The 15,399-nt window shown below is 45.7% G+C and overlaps 1 protein-coding gene across 1 annotated transcript in view; it reads left to right on the plus strand.

Moving 5' to 3' along the window:
- Positions 1 to 15,399, plus strand: part of TSPAN10 (tetraspanin 10) — an 84,047-nt gene that overhangs the window by 19,034 nt on the left and 49,614 nt on the right. The gene's annotated exons all lie outside the window — the stretch shown is intronic.

Below are 15,399 nucleotides of genomic sequence, written 5' to 3' on the forward strand. Positions count from 1 at the left end.
AGCAGACACCTCCACCTCGTTAACTTGGAGCTTTAGGTGGGGACACTCTCCGACATATCGAGGCCACCACCCCGGCTATGATGGACCTACTGATGCTTCGACTCCCGAGGGTCGGTCCCATGCCTTGGGGTCTGTTTGTTTAATGACTTATTGCGACACTGCCTCTCGATGTACCCGCTCTGTTTGCACCGCCTGCATATAGGTCTTCCTTGTGCATCAAATTGGTCTGTGGGGCATCGCCCCAATTCCTGTGGCACATCCCACCATTGTTGACCTTTTCTGCCTTGCATCTAGCTTTGGTCTGTTCCAGCTGTATTTCTTTTAACTCCTTCATCATCTCATGGATGACACTGGTGAGTGCCCCCATTTGATCTTGGCCAGACTGTGACTGCTGTATGGCAGTCCCTCTTGAAATGAAGGGTTCAGCTATTGGACTTAGTTGTGAGTCTCCATGCACTCCACTCTCTTAAGTGGCCCCGACACAGTTCCATACTCGACATCTGTATTTTGATTAAGGCCCAAAATGTACATCCATAGCTTCCTTGAACTCTGAAAAAGTGCAGACACGGTTTTGACGTCTCCTCATTCGCAAATGGGCTCTTGTTGCTTCCCCTCTGGCTCCTTCTATGAGTAAATTTATCATGGCCTCATCCACTTCCTCAGCGTCTCTTGGATCTCTAGCTTGTATCATCCACATGGCTTCTTGTAGTCCCAGTGCGAACTCTCGTAGGGACTCATGTGGTTGTTGCTTCAGGGCATACAGATGACCCTTTAACTCTGCAATTGTCTGAGTTAAAGATTCCGGCCAACTAATTCAAGATGCCGTTGGCTGTCTTTCGCTCCTCATCAGACCAGCAACTTACTTCCCATAATGCTGCACCTTTTAGTTGTCCAATGACGACTTCCACTCTTTGTTCCTTCATTAAGGGGATAAAGCCTGAACATAGATTTAAATTTTTCCTTAAATTCTTTGAAGGAACTCGCGCCAGCTGTTTTAGTGTCTCCCGAGTATATGGGGAGTCACGGGGGCCCCACAAGAATAAGATATGATTGGTGCAGCCTGTGATGTTGCAGCTGGTTGTGACTGACTGGGTCAAGCGGGTAGCCTTCTTTGGACTGTAGTTGAGGTTCCTATGGTTCCGACATCCTGAATCCTGTTCGTGGACGCCAATTTGTAGCAGGTAAGTGCAGGTGGAAATGTCGGTGCAGGTGTTGGTGGACGTACCTGGATTCTTTACCTGGGATCCCATCTTGGACTGGAACTAGCTGCTGGAACCTTGGGCAGAGGGACCCCAACCCCAGAGGATCCAACAGAATAGTTACGAAACGTTAGTACGGTGACATTGAGATTTATTATTCAGTAACCACTGGTCACTGCTGTGAAAATATTTAATTTACAGTGCAAATACACTTCCAGAAACAAGGAAACTGTGCACTCAAGAATATAGACAAATGTTGCAAGCAGTAAGGCAGTATCACGGTATTCGAATAATCAAATCAATAAACCATTTGCATAGACATTAACATACTATTAATTTGTAATACTCTAATATGACCACTCAGTGGTTGTAGAGTCTCTGTTGTCACCACAAGCTGCTGGTGACTGAGGGGGATATTCAGACCCGATTGCTGCTGTGCGTTTTTGCTCAGCAGTGAAAACGATAGTTTACTTACAGGACTAAAAAGCATATACCTTAAACACACTTGATACACTTTTAAAATTGAGCTGCTGCGGCCGCAGTAATTAACCTTTCACCTTTATATTATTCACAAACCTTACGTACACAAAGTCGCACAGTGTACGCACTCTGCGTACGTACGCCTAAAGGGTGTAGTGACTACACAGTTTGCGTACACAGGCCTATACGCTGTTAGCACAATGCAGCAGCCCGAGTGGCTGTAAATACACTATAAACCTTAGCAGGGAAAGGAAACACGACACCAGATTGTATTTAAAATTCCGGGTTCCGCCACACCAACATATAATTACTGAAAGGGGGTCACAATAACAATACAATACAATAGAATATAATAATGGCTACAGTCAATGGTACATACGTGTTTAGTTTCGCCTGCACTTCCCAGTCTGGTCCTCAGTCATCAGGGTAGATGACCTTCAGAGTCTGTGATAGTGACCTGGCATGCAGCTGGCTCTTTATACAGTGGATCAAAACATAATACAATAGACACTGTGTGCTCTTCTTCCATTGGTTCGGGGGTGGGACATATCCTGTGCACCGGGGATCATTGGTCAGCTCAAGAGGTGGGCACTGGCTAAGACTTGAGATGTGATTTCTGTTGTTTGCATCTGAGTTCCCGCCCCATGACCAGTTAAACCCATCTCGTTAATCATACATAAATCTGGTATTATTAATAACTTAATATTGTAATATATGATAATATTCTTATTCCCACCAGATTAATATTTACATGACTCTGAACAATATGATCCCACACATGATATGATTATCTATTTCCATCCTCAAGATATACATATATCCACACACACACACACACACACACACACACACACACACACACACACACACACACACACACACACACACACACACATATATATCTCAAAAAAATAAAGGGAACACTAAAATAACACATCCTAGATCTGAATGAATGAAATATTCTTATTAAATACTTTGTTCTTTACATAGTTGAATGTGCTGACAACAAAATCACACAAAAATGATCAATGGAAATCAAATTTATTAACCCATGGAGGTCTGGATTTGGAGTTACACTCAAAATTAAAGTGGAAAAACACACTACAGGCTGATCCAACTTTGATGTAATGTCCTTTAAAACAAGTCAAAATGAGGCTCAGTAGTGTGTGTGGCCTCCACGTGCCTGTATGACCTCCCTACAACCCACAGCTGCCCTTCAGTGGTGTCAGCTGCCCTTTAGTAAATTATTAGCCAGTTTCAGGTGACTAGTGTACCTTTTTAAAAGCCATGCAGTTCATGGCAGGTATACCTTACACCAAGTGGGTATTTTTGCAGTTATATTGCTAATATTGCTAATTGAGTTTCTCTTCAGCCAAGCTAGGTTCCTGGATATTGTCTTTCTTGTTTGCCACGTCCTCAGATAAGACAATGACAATCCAGTATTTTATTGTCTTCGACAGAAACTGGGCTACCCTAGAACAATAGGAGTAAACAAGGGTGTTTGCCTTCTTCATAGAATTTCAAAGCTTTGTGTAAATAAGGCCATTGTATTTGAGTCTCCGGGAGTATCATTTATGTGTGACCCATCTTCATGCTATTAGAAGAGAAAGCAGACAGTGGGTGATTTATGCAATATATGGATTAGATATATGATATGTCTTTGTGGCTTTTCCATGCGAGTACAAATTCCAATGTAATTACTCATACCACGCTCTAATACGCATGACCGCGGAAGCGACCATACGAAAATTGTGAATATGTGCACGCACAGCCGAATAAGTATGCACACGGAGGCCATCTATGTGGTGTTTGTACTTAATGTGTGTACTGTAATATTTTCTGACTTCGACAGTCCATCCTTTGGCAGTCATCAATAACTGCCACTAACTAATCAATAAACAGGGAAAAAAATATTACCTATGCAAAAGTTTAGATGATCGGGGAGAGTTGTAGGTGGGAAAATGTATAGCCTAGTGGGATAGTAAAAAGCATGTATGTATGAATGTCTGAGGGGCATGTATCATCGTGCCGTATATGTTCTAAATAAGCTTTGAGGTATTGCAAAGTATACATTAAATCCTTCTCATCCCCGTATTAAGGGTCTGTAAATGGGCCAACAAACACTACTGAGCTCTTTTCAGCTTCTTGTTCCAACAAATGGGGTGCATATTTAGTTGATACATGGAGGGGGAACATATGTGAGTGCTAGTATATGTGGATATCACCTGTCGACTATGTGTGCCATTAACTGGAGGTTGAAGAGATGAAGATAAGACACATATATAAAAATACGTTCACTTAAACATTTTGGGTAGGGCTGACGTCTTTTCCAGTTGGATGTATCTGGGCAGAGGGGGAGACAAAGAAAAACGGGTGAAAGAAACAGGCTATGAAATTCATTTGCAATCCTTATCATAACGCTGTCTCTATGGATGGATCATAAATTAAATCTGCTGCTGTAACAGCACCCTCGCTCCTTAGACTCATCAAATTTGTGCCGTGCTTGCATCGCGTTAGAATTTGAACACATCTAAATATCAAACCAGTAATTATGATGACTCCCAGGGTACAAAGGAGAAACTTCCCCACACTCATAATGACATTTTGAGCCCACTCTCCTAAATCTGAGAACCATTTGCGTGGGTTCAACCATGAGACCCAGCCGGTCAGTTCATTACTCACAGTCGCTAAGGTAAGGTTGTTCTTCCTCCAGCACTCCCACTTCAACTGCAAGATCTCGTCCATCTGATCGATGATCTCCGTTGGGTCGTTAGTGCTGTTCGTAATATATGTACAGCACTTCACACCATATTGAGTTGCCAGAGTAACACAGTACCCACCTGTCACGGCTGTGACATAATTAAGGTCCATCCTGTGCTGGATCAGTTCCTTCTTGTAGGCTTGTAACTCCCTTCCCGTATACCTGAAGGTGTCATCATACATCTCAGTGATATTATCTATCAAGTTCGCTAGCGCATGGATATACCTATAATTTATAGTTCCTCTGGCAGTACGGGTGATGTCTAATGCGAGAAGGAACTGAATCCCGGTGGATTCGTGGATCAAATCAGAGGCTGCATGCTCCGCCCTAACTATGAGGTGTCTCTTGATGATGTGTTCATGGTGAGTATGAGTATAAGGAGCCTGAGCACTGCGGTGAACGTCTTTCATTTTATCATGGGTTATGGTCATGACCTCTGGTAGTACTCTCCCAATATAACACAATCCCTCTGAGCTCGGGGCAAGCCACTTGTACGCTTTCCTCCCACATATGAAATAGGCATCATCTGGGAGAACATAGGGGACAAAATGTAACATCACCATATTGCAAACTTTCCAAGTAAAGAAACCAATCCCTAGTTCTCCCATCTGCTCAGTACAAGTATAGGGCTGGATGATATGGGCACAATACCCTGACGATACTCTTCCAACCCACATGGTCTTGCTTCCACGGGTATACCTTTACCAAAAATACCTCCCACTGTTGGCTATTTGGCGTACAAGTCCATCAGACAATATCCCTTCACAGTGCCTCCGAGCTCCAAACCTACCAGAGCGCTTACTGATACCAGCCTTTACTCGAGTGATGTGCTGCTCCTGAGATCCTACAAATTCGTACTCACCATCAAAACCCATTCCAGATCCCTGCTAGACCTCTCTGGGACCCTCACCAAAACAAATTGTCCTGATCAAAAATAGAATTACTAGCAGAACCCGAAACGAAGTCTCTTGTGATAGATCCATTTCGTTAAGGGAAAGAAGGAAAATAAGAAGGAGAAAAGAAGGAAAAATGCAGGGGGAGGTGAAAAAAGAAAAATGGTGCGACAACCGCCCTAGATCTTGTTGCTCTCCGTGTTCAGGTGCCTTTCAACAGTCCTGCCTCTCAACTTTCCCGGAACAAACACTCTAGTGTCTCTTTGCCTTGCTCTTTGAACACACAGTTCACTTTGAGCACACAGTTACCAAACTACTTTGTCACGAGTTCTCTCCGGGTCAGCGACCTTCTTGCAGTGGGACGGGTGGACCCAAGTCTCTCTTTCAGCGACCTTTAATGCTGTTGTGCTGGTTAACAAGACTTGATATGGTCCTTCCCACCTGTCTATGAGGCAACCTGAGCGTAAGAAATTTTGAATCTTCACATAATCCCCAGGCTCAATGTCATGACAATTACTGTTCGGTAGGTCAGGAATCGCCAGCTTTAGATTTCTCAGCTGCTGGCTCATCCCAACCAAATATTTCACAGTCACTTCATTATTACATTTCAAATCATCCTGGGGGTCTATCATTACATGAGGTTGTCAACCAAAAAGAATTTCAAAGGGTGATAAGTTAAGTGGAGAGCTGGGAGTGGTTCTGATGCTGTACAACACTAGTGGCAAAGCTTCTGCCCACAACAATCCAGTTTCAGCCATTAATTTGCTCAGCTTGATCTTAATAGTGCTGTTCACTCTCTCTACCTTGGCACTCGCCTGTGGCCGGTACAGAGTATGCAGCTTGCTATTAATTCCCATCAGTTTGCACATGACCTGAAAGACTTCACCTGTAAAGTGGGTACCCCTATCACTTTTAATTACTCTAGGGATACCATATCTACACACAAATTCCTACACAATTTTCTTTGCAGTGAACGTAGCAGTATTTGTGGCAGCAGGGAACGCTTTTACCCAATTGGAAAATACATCAATACAAACTAACACATATTTCAAATTCCTACAGGGTGGTATCTGTATGAAGTCGATTTGTATTACCTGAAAAGGTCCGTCTGTCGGAGGGATATGAGATGGCTCTGTTGGTATTGTCTTTCCAACATTCTTCCTCAAGCACGTAAAACATGTCTCTCTTACCTGCATGAGAAGAGAATCTTGGCGCACACCAGTAGGCTCTCACCAGCTTGCACATACCCTCTTTGCCTAGATGAGTCAGGCCGTGTGCCACCTCAGCTAGACTTGGAAGATATGTTCTGGGGGCTACTGGCTTACCGTGTCCACCTGTCCAAAGTCCTGTGGACTCCTGGCCATACCCCTTTGCCCTTCAGACTGCCTTTTCCTGTAGGAAACACACATTTTGAATGTGTTTAACTGTTGTGTGTTTTCAGTTGTGTGAAGTAAACCGTCTCTGGATGAGAGAAGAGAGGGGGAAAAATAGTAAATGTCAGGTTTGGCATTCACCAACAGACTGTCACACCATCATGCATATCGGTGTCTGTACACAGTCTCCCTTCACCAGTATTCTCATTCTCCACCCTTTGTGCATGACCAGGCACACTGCATAAATACTGGTGTCCTTGTGCTGGTGAGGTATACTGGATTTGGGCTGAACTCTGAAGGACCGAGTAGGCATGTGACGTTTGAACTGTAATCGGGTCCATGTATTGTACCCTCCTGTCGGTGAACGTAAGAGGTTAGTAACAGATAAGTTTGTAGAGGCAAAGAGGATTTTATAAAATTTGACAACTGGATTGGGCACTATGGGGATGTGATTCTCTATACCCCTAAAAAAAATTCTATGTGTCATATCTCTACTGGGACTATCCCAGCCATCAATCCAGTGTCCTGTCCATCCTAAGTTCGTAGGGAACCTGGTATCTGTGAGATAATTTCCTCTACCGGTGATGGACATGAATCTAGAACCATGAAATGCAACATTAGTCTTCGTGGATATCCAACATACTTTGTGCTTCCTGGGCGGGAGCACGCTATATGTATACCATCTCTAACAAAACTCCTGTTAGGTTAATCAGGAACCAATTCTGCTAGAGAAAGAAGCAAAAGTTTAGAGGCCTCATCTTAACCCCACCAAGTTTTGTCAAAAGGGTAAAGTTGCATTTATTCCGTTCTTCCCATTAACCGAATCTGTGTTTTCTATATGGCTCGTGATTCCTTACTGTATGTCCCTTGATCCCGTCTATGTGTTTAATAATGTGGCTTGTTTTCTCTGTCTAGGGGTCTATATTGACTATGTGTTCTACTATACCTACAATCTCTGGCAAAATGCCCTTTATTTCTACAAATGTAACATATTCTTGTTCGTGATGTACCACCAGGGGTCTGGGGTTTTGGCTGATGGGGCTTTCCTGTCAGAGCCTGTAAACTTATTGTCCTCAGAGTCTATTCCTGTTGTTTTCTGTGCCTAGCAATATTCTTGTGGTGTTCAATTGCGCACTCTCTAAGACCAGCTACTGTGGCCCCTCTCCAATTAGGCAAAGATGTTTGTACCCCTGTCCCTTACTGTCTTATTGAGTCCGTCCATTAGCACAGAGACAGCCACCTCCCTGTAATTCGCATTGTTCTATGTATCTGATATCCCAATGTATCTATCCATTATTTGCAGGGCCCGATGGAAATATTCAGATGCCATTTCATTTTCCCTCTGTTATGTGGAGAAAATTCTTCTCCACTTAACAGTAGTGGGGAAATACAACTCTAGTTGCCTGTTAATTCGTTCCACATTCTCCTGATTGTTTCCGTCAGTCATAGGACTATCCAACTCTAATCTACAATCAGTGATACATTTTTGGGTGTCAATATTAGGGGGTAGGCACGCTTTCAAAAATATCCGCCAATCTTTGCTAGCTGGTTCATGAGCTTTACCCAGATCTCTGATAAACTTCTGACATCTCGCTAAATGCTTCCGGGGATCGGGGAATTCTGAAATGATTGACCGCAGCTCAGCTCTGGACCACGGGCAATACATTGCATTATTCCTGGTGAGGATTACTCCCTGACTATCGGTTCTCCCATTGGGAGTTACTGTTTCCAAGACTGGATGTAATCCTACCATTCCATTCCTAATCTGTTTGCTGTAAGGTGTTGTTGTCTCTGTGCAATGACCCGTCTCACACTTACCAGTAGCTGTGACCTCACCAGTTCTTTCAGCAGGGAATATTGTTACTGCTGTAATTGGGTGGACAGGCCCCACCTGAGTTTCCTGCAAGGTGACTGCCTGAATGAGAGCTGCGATTTGGCTGGGTCCTTCATCTTCCTGTGACCTATAACCCTGAAAAGACTTCAAAACAGGATACATCTTGCAAAAATTAGGGTTAATACATTTCTCTTGCATTCTACTATCATTCATAGATATACCATTGACTGTAGCCATCTCTTCCCTCTCGACCTGTGTCGATAATGGTGTGTTTGTGTCCTCATTCCTGCTAGGTTTGGAACTTGCTTTGCGAGTTTGTTCCCTTTGCATCTCCCCCTCTTGTTGCCACAGTTTTAAACAATCGTTATGTCTAATCCTTTGTTTCTCTAACGTCCTTGAGTATGCTGGGACTCCGTAAGGACCATGGGGATAGACGGGCACCGCAGGAGATAGGGCACTTTAAGAAAGCTTTGGATTCTGGGTGTGCACTGGCTCCTCCCTCTATGCCCCTCCTCCAGACCTCCATTTTACACTGTGCCCAGAGCGAGATGGGTGCACTGCAGGGTGCTCCCTGAGTTCTCTGCCTAGAAAGCATTTTTGTTTGGATTTTTTCTACATTTTTACAGGGAGCACTGCTGGCAATAGGCTCCCTGCATCGAGGGACTGAGGAGAGAGGGGCAGACCTTCTTGTCTAAGATAGGCTCTGCTTCCTCGGCTACTGGACACCATTAGCTCCAGAGGGGGTGAACACAGGTTCTTACTGGGCGTCCACCCCCAGAGCCGCGCCGCCGTTCTCCTCACAGAGCCAGAAGAAACGAAGTCAGAAGACGTCTCAGGTGGCAGAAGCCTACAGAGCTTCACTGAAGTAACGCACAGCACCGCAGCTGTGCGTCATTGCTCCCATACACCTCACATACTCCGGTCACTGTAAGGGTGCAGGGCGCAGGGGGGGGGGGGCGCCCTGGGCAGCAATATAACACCTCTCTTATGGCAAAAAGTTTATATACATGTACAGGTGGGCACTGTACATGTATATAAAAGAGCCCCCGCCATATTTTAGGAAGTTTTAGCGGGACAGAAGCCCACTGCCGAGGGGGCGGGGCTTCTCCCTCAGCACTCACCAGCGCCATTTTCTCTCCACAGCACCGCTGAGAGGAAGCTCCCCGGACTCTCCCCTGCATGACATACGGTGAAGAGGGTTTTAAAGTAGAGGGGGGGGCACATATTTGGTGATTATACATTACAGCAGCACTACTGGGTAAACATTCTGTGTTTTTTTCCGGGTTATATAGCGCTGGGGTGTGTGCTGGCATTCTCTCTCTCTCTCTCTCTCTCTCTCTCCAAAGGGCCTAGGGGGTAACCTGTCTTCAGATAAGAGATTCCCTGTGTGTGTGGAGTGTGTCGGTACGTGTGTGTCGACATGTCTGCGGTAAAAGGCTCTCCTAAGGAAGCGATGGAGCAAATCTGTGTGGGTGCGTGGAGTCTCCACCGACACCTGATTGGATATGTGAAATTAAGTGCTAAGATGAACTTATTACAAAAGATTAGAGAACAGACAGGGAATCTACCCATGTCTGCCCCTATGTCACAGAGATCTTCAGAGTCTCACAACGCTCACTATCCAAGATAATAGACACTGTTATCGACACGGAGTCTGACTCCAGTGTCGACTACGTTAATGCAAAGTACAGCCAAGACTGGCAGAAAAGTATTCAATATATGATTATTGTAATAAAAGATGTTTTGCATATCACTGATGACTCATCTGTCCCTAACACAAGGGTACACATGTTTAAGGGTAAGAAAGCTGAGGTAAATTTCCCTCCTCTCATGAAGGAAAAGAGCGGGAATCTCCAGACAAGAAGCTGCAGCTTCCCAATAAGAGTTCTCAGGGAGTATCCTTTCCCTAATGGGGCCAGTATAAGATGGGAATTTTCCCCTAGGGTGTACAAGGCATTGACACGTTTACCCAAAAAGGTAGAGCTGACTTAACAGCTTTCCTCAGGGATCCTGCAGATAGCATGCAGTAAAAGTACTTTGAAGTCCATTTACACACATTCTGGTACACTACTCAGACCGGCGATTGTGTCGGCACAGGTTTATAGCGCTGTAGCAGCGTAGTCAGATACCTTATCAGCGGAGGTTGAAACACTAGATAAGGATGCCATGTTATTGTCCCTAGTATATATAATATATATATATTTATTTATATGTAAAAGATGTTGTCTTATTTATGTATGTATGTATATGTATATATATATATATATGACATGCCCAAAGAGACATTGGTCTACTTGGTTCTAGAGTCAACGCTATGTCGATTTCTGCTAGACTTGTCCTGTGGAACATGCAATGGACAGGTGATGCCGACTAAAAGAGGCATATGGAGGGTTTACCTCACAAGGCTGAGGAATTGTGTGGAGAAGGGCTCTCGGACCTGGTCTCCACAGCTATAGCTGGCAATTCTGATCTTTTGCCTTATATTCCCTCACAGACTAAGAAAGCACGACATTATCAAATGCAGTCCTTTCGGTCGCAGAATAACAAAGTATGAGGAGCGTCCTTTCTTACCAGAGGTAGGGCACGGGGAACAGCTAGTTCCCAGGAACAGAAGTCCTCCCTGGCCTCTACTACACCCATCGCAGGATGCGGGAACTCCGTTAAGGGAGTCCGTCCCAGGGGGAGCACGTCTTCGACTCTTCAGCCACATCTGAGTTCACTCACAGGTTGATCCCTGGGCAATAAAAATTGTTCTCAGGGTTACAAAGGAATTTGAAAGGTGCCTCCTCGCCGGTTTTTCCTTATCGGACCTACCGGCTTCTCCCCCAGAAGGGGAGTTATATTAAATACAATTCACACATTGTATCTCCAACAGGTGGTGCTCAAGGTTCTCCTCCTGCAACAAGGAAGGGGCTATTACTCAACCTTGGCTGTAGTCCCGAATACGTACGGTTCGGTAAGACCTATTTAAAATTAAAACCTCTGAACCTATACTAGAAAAGGTTCAAAATTAAAGTGGAATCGCTCAGAGCGATCATGGCCAGCCTGGAAAGGGGGGATTTGATGGTGTATCTAGACATAAAGGCTGCATACCTTCATGTTACCATTTATCCACCCCATCAGGCGTACCTGAGAATTGCGGTACAGTATTGTTATTACCAATTTCAGGGTAATTGGCGGAAATGATGGTGCTCCTACGCAAGCAAGGAGTCACAGTTATCCCATACTTGGACGATCTCCTATAAGGCGAGATCAAAAGAGCAGTTGTTGAACAGCGTGTCACTTTCGCTGAAGGTGTCACAGCAACACTGCTAGTTTCTCAATATCCCGAAGTCACAGTTGGTTCCTATGACTAGTCTGCCCTTCTTGGGTATGATTCTGGATACGGACCAGAAAGGGGCTTACCTTCAGATAGAGAAGGCCCAGGAACTCATGACTCTGGTCAGGAACTTTTTGAAACCAAGACAGGTGTCGGCATCGCTGCACCCGAGTCCGGGGAAAATCATTCCCTTCAGCAGGTTCCATGCAAGGTCTTTCAAATGGGACCTACTGGACAAGTGGTCCGGGTCACATCTACAGATTTATCAGTTGATCACCCTCTCCCCTAGGGCCAGGGTATCTCTCCTGTGGTGGCTGCAGGATGCTCACCTTCTATAGGGCCACAGGTTCGGCATTCAGGACTGGATCCTGGTGACCACGGACACGAGCCTCCGAGGTTGGGGAGCAGTCACACAGGGAAAAATAAAATGTCCAAGGTCTTTGGTCAAGTCAAGAAACTTGTCTTCACTTCTGGAACTAAGGGCCATATACAACGCCCTATGTCAGGCGGAGACCCTACTTCGCGACCAACCGGTTCTGATCCAGTCAGACAACGTCACCGCAGTAGCTCATGTAAACCGCCAAGGCGGCACAAGGAGCAGAGTGGCGATGGCGGAAGCCACCAGAATTCTTCGCTGGGCGGAGAATCATGTAAGTGCACTATCAGCAGTGTTCATCCCGGGAGTGGACGACTGGGAAGCAGACTTCCTCAGCGGACATGACCTACGTCCTGGAGAGTGGGGACTTCATCAGGAAGTCTTAGCACAGATTGCAATTCGGTGGAGACTGCCACTGATAGACATGATGGCGTCCCGCCTCAACACAAAGCCGCAGAGTTATTGCGCCAGGTAAGGAGACCCTCGGGCAGTAAGCTGTGGACGCCCTAGTGACACCGTGGGTGTTCCGGTCGGTCTCTGTGTTTACTCCTCTTCCTCTCATACCCATGGTGTTGAGGATAATAAGAAACAGAGGAGTGAGACCAATTCTCATTGTTCCAGATTGGACACGGAGGACCTGGTATCCAGATCTGCAGGAAATGCTCACAGAGAATCCGTGGCTTCTTCCTCTAAGACAGGACCTGCTGCAGCAGGGGCCCTGTCTGTTCCCAGACTTACCGCGGCTGCGTTTAATGGCATGGCGGTTCAACGCAGGATCCTAGCGGTAATGGGTATTCCGGAGGAGGTCATTGCTAGGAAGGAAGTGACATTGAAACATTATCACCGAATATGGCGAAAATATGTTTCCTGATGTGAGGCCAGGAATGCTCCTACGGAGGAATTCCTTTTGGGCCGTCTGCTTCACTTCCTTCAAACTGGAGTGAACTTGGGCCTGAAATTAGGATCGATTTAAGGTTCAAATTTCGGCCTTATCCATTTTCTTCCCAAAAGAATTGGCTTCTCTTCCTGAAGTACAAACGTTTGTGTAGGGAGTACTGCATTTTTAGCCTCCTTTTGTACCGCCGGTGGCGCCTTGGGACCTTAACGTGGTGTTACGGTTACTTAAGTCTCTTTGGTTTGAACCTTTTAAGTCAGTGGTGTTGAAATATTTCACCTGGAAGGTGGTCATGTTAGCCTTGGCTTCGGCTAGGCGAGTTTCGGAATTGGAGGCTTTTATCACTAAAAGCCCTATCTGATTGTCCATATGGATAGCACGAAATTGCGGACCCGTCCTCAATTCCTGCCAAAGGTGGGCTCACCCTTACATATGAACCAACCTATTGTCGTGCCTGTGGCTACGCGTGACTTGGAGGATTCCGAGTCCCTTGATGTGGTCAGGGCTTTGAAAATTTACGTGGCCAGAACGGCTAGGATCTGCAAAACAGAAGCACTGTTTGTCCTGTATACAGCCAACAAGGTTGGCGGCCCTGCTTCAAAGCAGACTATTGCTCGCTGGATCTGTAACACGATTCAGCTGGAGCATTCTACGGCAGGATTGCCGTTACCTAAATCGGTTTAGGCCCATTCCACTAAGAAGGTGGGCTCTTCTTGGGCGGCTGCCCGAGGGGTCTCGGCACTACAGCTGTGCCGAGCTGCTACTTGGTCGGGGTCAAATACCTTTGCAAAGTTCTGTAAGTTTGATACCCTGGCTGAGGAGGACCTCCTGTTTGCTCAATTCGGTGCTGCAGAGTCATCCGCACTCTCCCGCCTGTTTGGGAGCTTTGGTATAATCCCCATGGTCCTTACGGAGTCCCAGCATCCTCAAGGACGTTAGAGAAAATAAGATTTTACTTACCGGTAAATCTATTTCTCGTAGTCCGTAGAGGATGCTGGGCGCCCGTCCCAAGTGCGGACTTCTTCTGCAAGACTTGTATATAGTTATTGCTTACATAAGGGTTATGTTATAGTTTATCGGTTGAACCGAGGCTATGTTGTTCATACTGTTAACTGGGTAGTTTATCACAAGTTATATGGTGTGATTGGTGTGGCTGGTATGGATCTCGCCCTTAGATTTACAAAAATCCTTCCTCGTACTGTCCATCTTCTCTGGGCACAGTTTCCCAGAGGTCTGGAGGAGGGGCATAGAGGGAGGAGCCAGTGCACACCCAGAATCCAAAGCTTTCTTAAAGTGCCCTATCTCCTGCGGAGCCCGTCTATCCCCATGGTCCTTACGGAGTCCCAGCATCCTCCTACGGACTACAAGAAATAGATTTACCGGTAAGTAAAATCTTATTTTTCTGGATTTAATCAGACATATTTTATTGCCTACATTCTGCAGTACCTCTGGTTCAAGGCTGCCCACCCTAGGGAATGATACCCTATCGTTATCAGTCATACATACCCATTCGTCACAATAAACTTCAGCGTGTGGACCATATTTTCCACGCATAATAAACCTCGCTGACTCCTTGGGCCGTGGCTCTTCAACCTGAACCCTGGCTACCAAACGTCCCTTAGCTGTGCAACTGGCTCCCATAATTGTGGGCCTTTTCCCACAAAAACCAAAATACTCAATATAAGGTGGAGGTGAAAGTTCTTAGAGCGCCTTCACTCACTCCCGCACACGTTGGCCGGTACTACCGTACACTGTCGATAGCGAAGGTGATGTACCCAACTTAGGGCCCCTAATTGACCTATATTTACTGGAAGTTTTTAGGAGTAACTTACCCTTTCCAGGAAATATCTGTCGTTGGAGATGTTCCTGAGAGAGACCCGCGAAAACTCCCTATGCACTTTATACACAAATCACGCTTGCGTATGCTCTACACGGCGCTTATGATACCGCAACTTTACGCAAAGGCTCGTAAAAAGGGTATCAAGTTGAACCATATATCACACCCACAAACGCGCGGTCCAATCGCACTGTTACCTATCCGCCCTACGACCACTGGAATCGAATCACAAGCTGCGAAATCTTAGCCGGAGCGTATCAAAAAAACTATATGGGTCACAAAGTTCACAATTCCCTACCATGCTCCTGTGTAAGTCTCCTCACGACTTACGTATTCCAAATCCTATACTAACGTGAGTCAGCCGCCTCACGCCACCAAGCCTACACTCACTTGGTGTACCGAACGTCGGTATCCCGAATTCCGGGGTTCAAC

This window comes from Pseudophryne corroboree, chromosome 3 (genome assembly GCF_028390025.1).
Source record: "Pseudophryne corroboree isolate aPseCor3 chromosome 3, aPseCor3.hap2, whole genome shotgun sequence".
NCBI lineage: Eukaryota > Metazoa > Chordata > Amphibia > Anura > Myobatrachidae > Pseudophryne > Pseudophryne corroboree.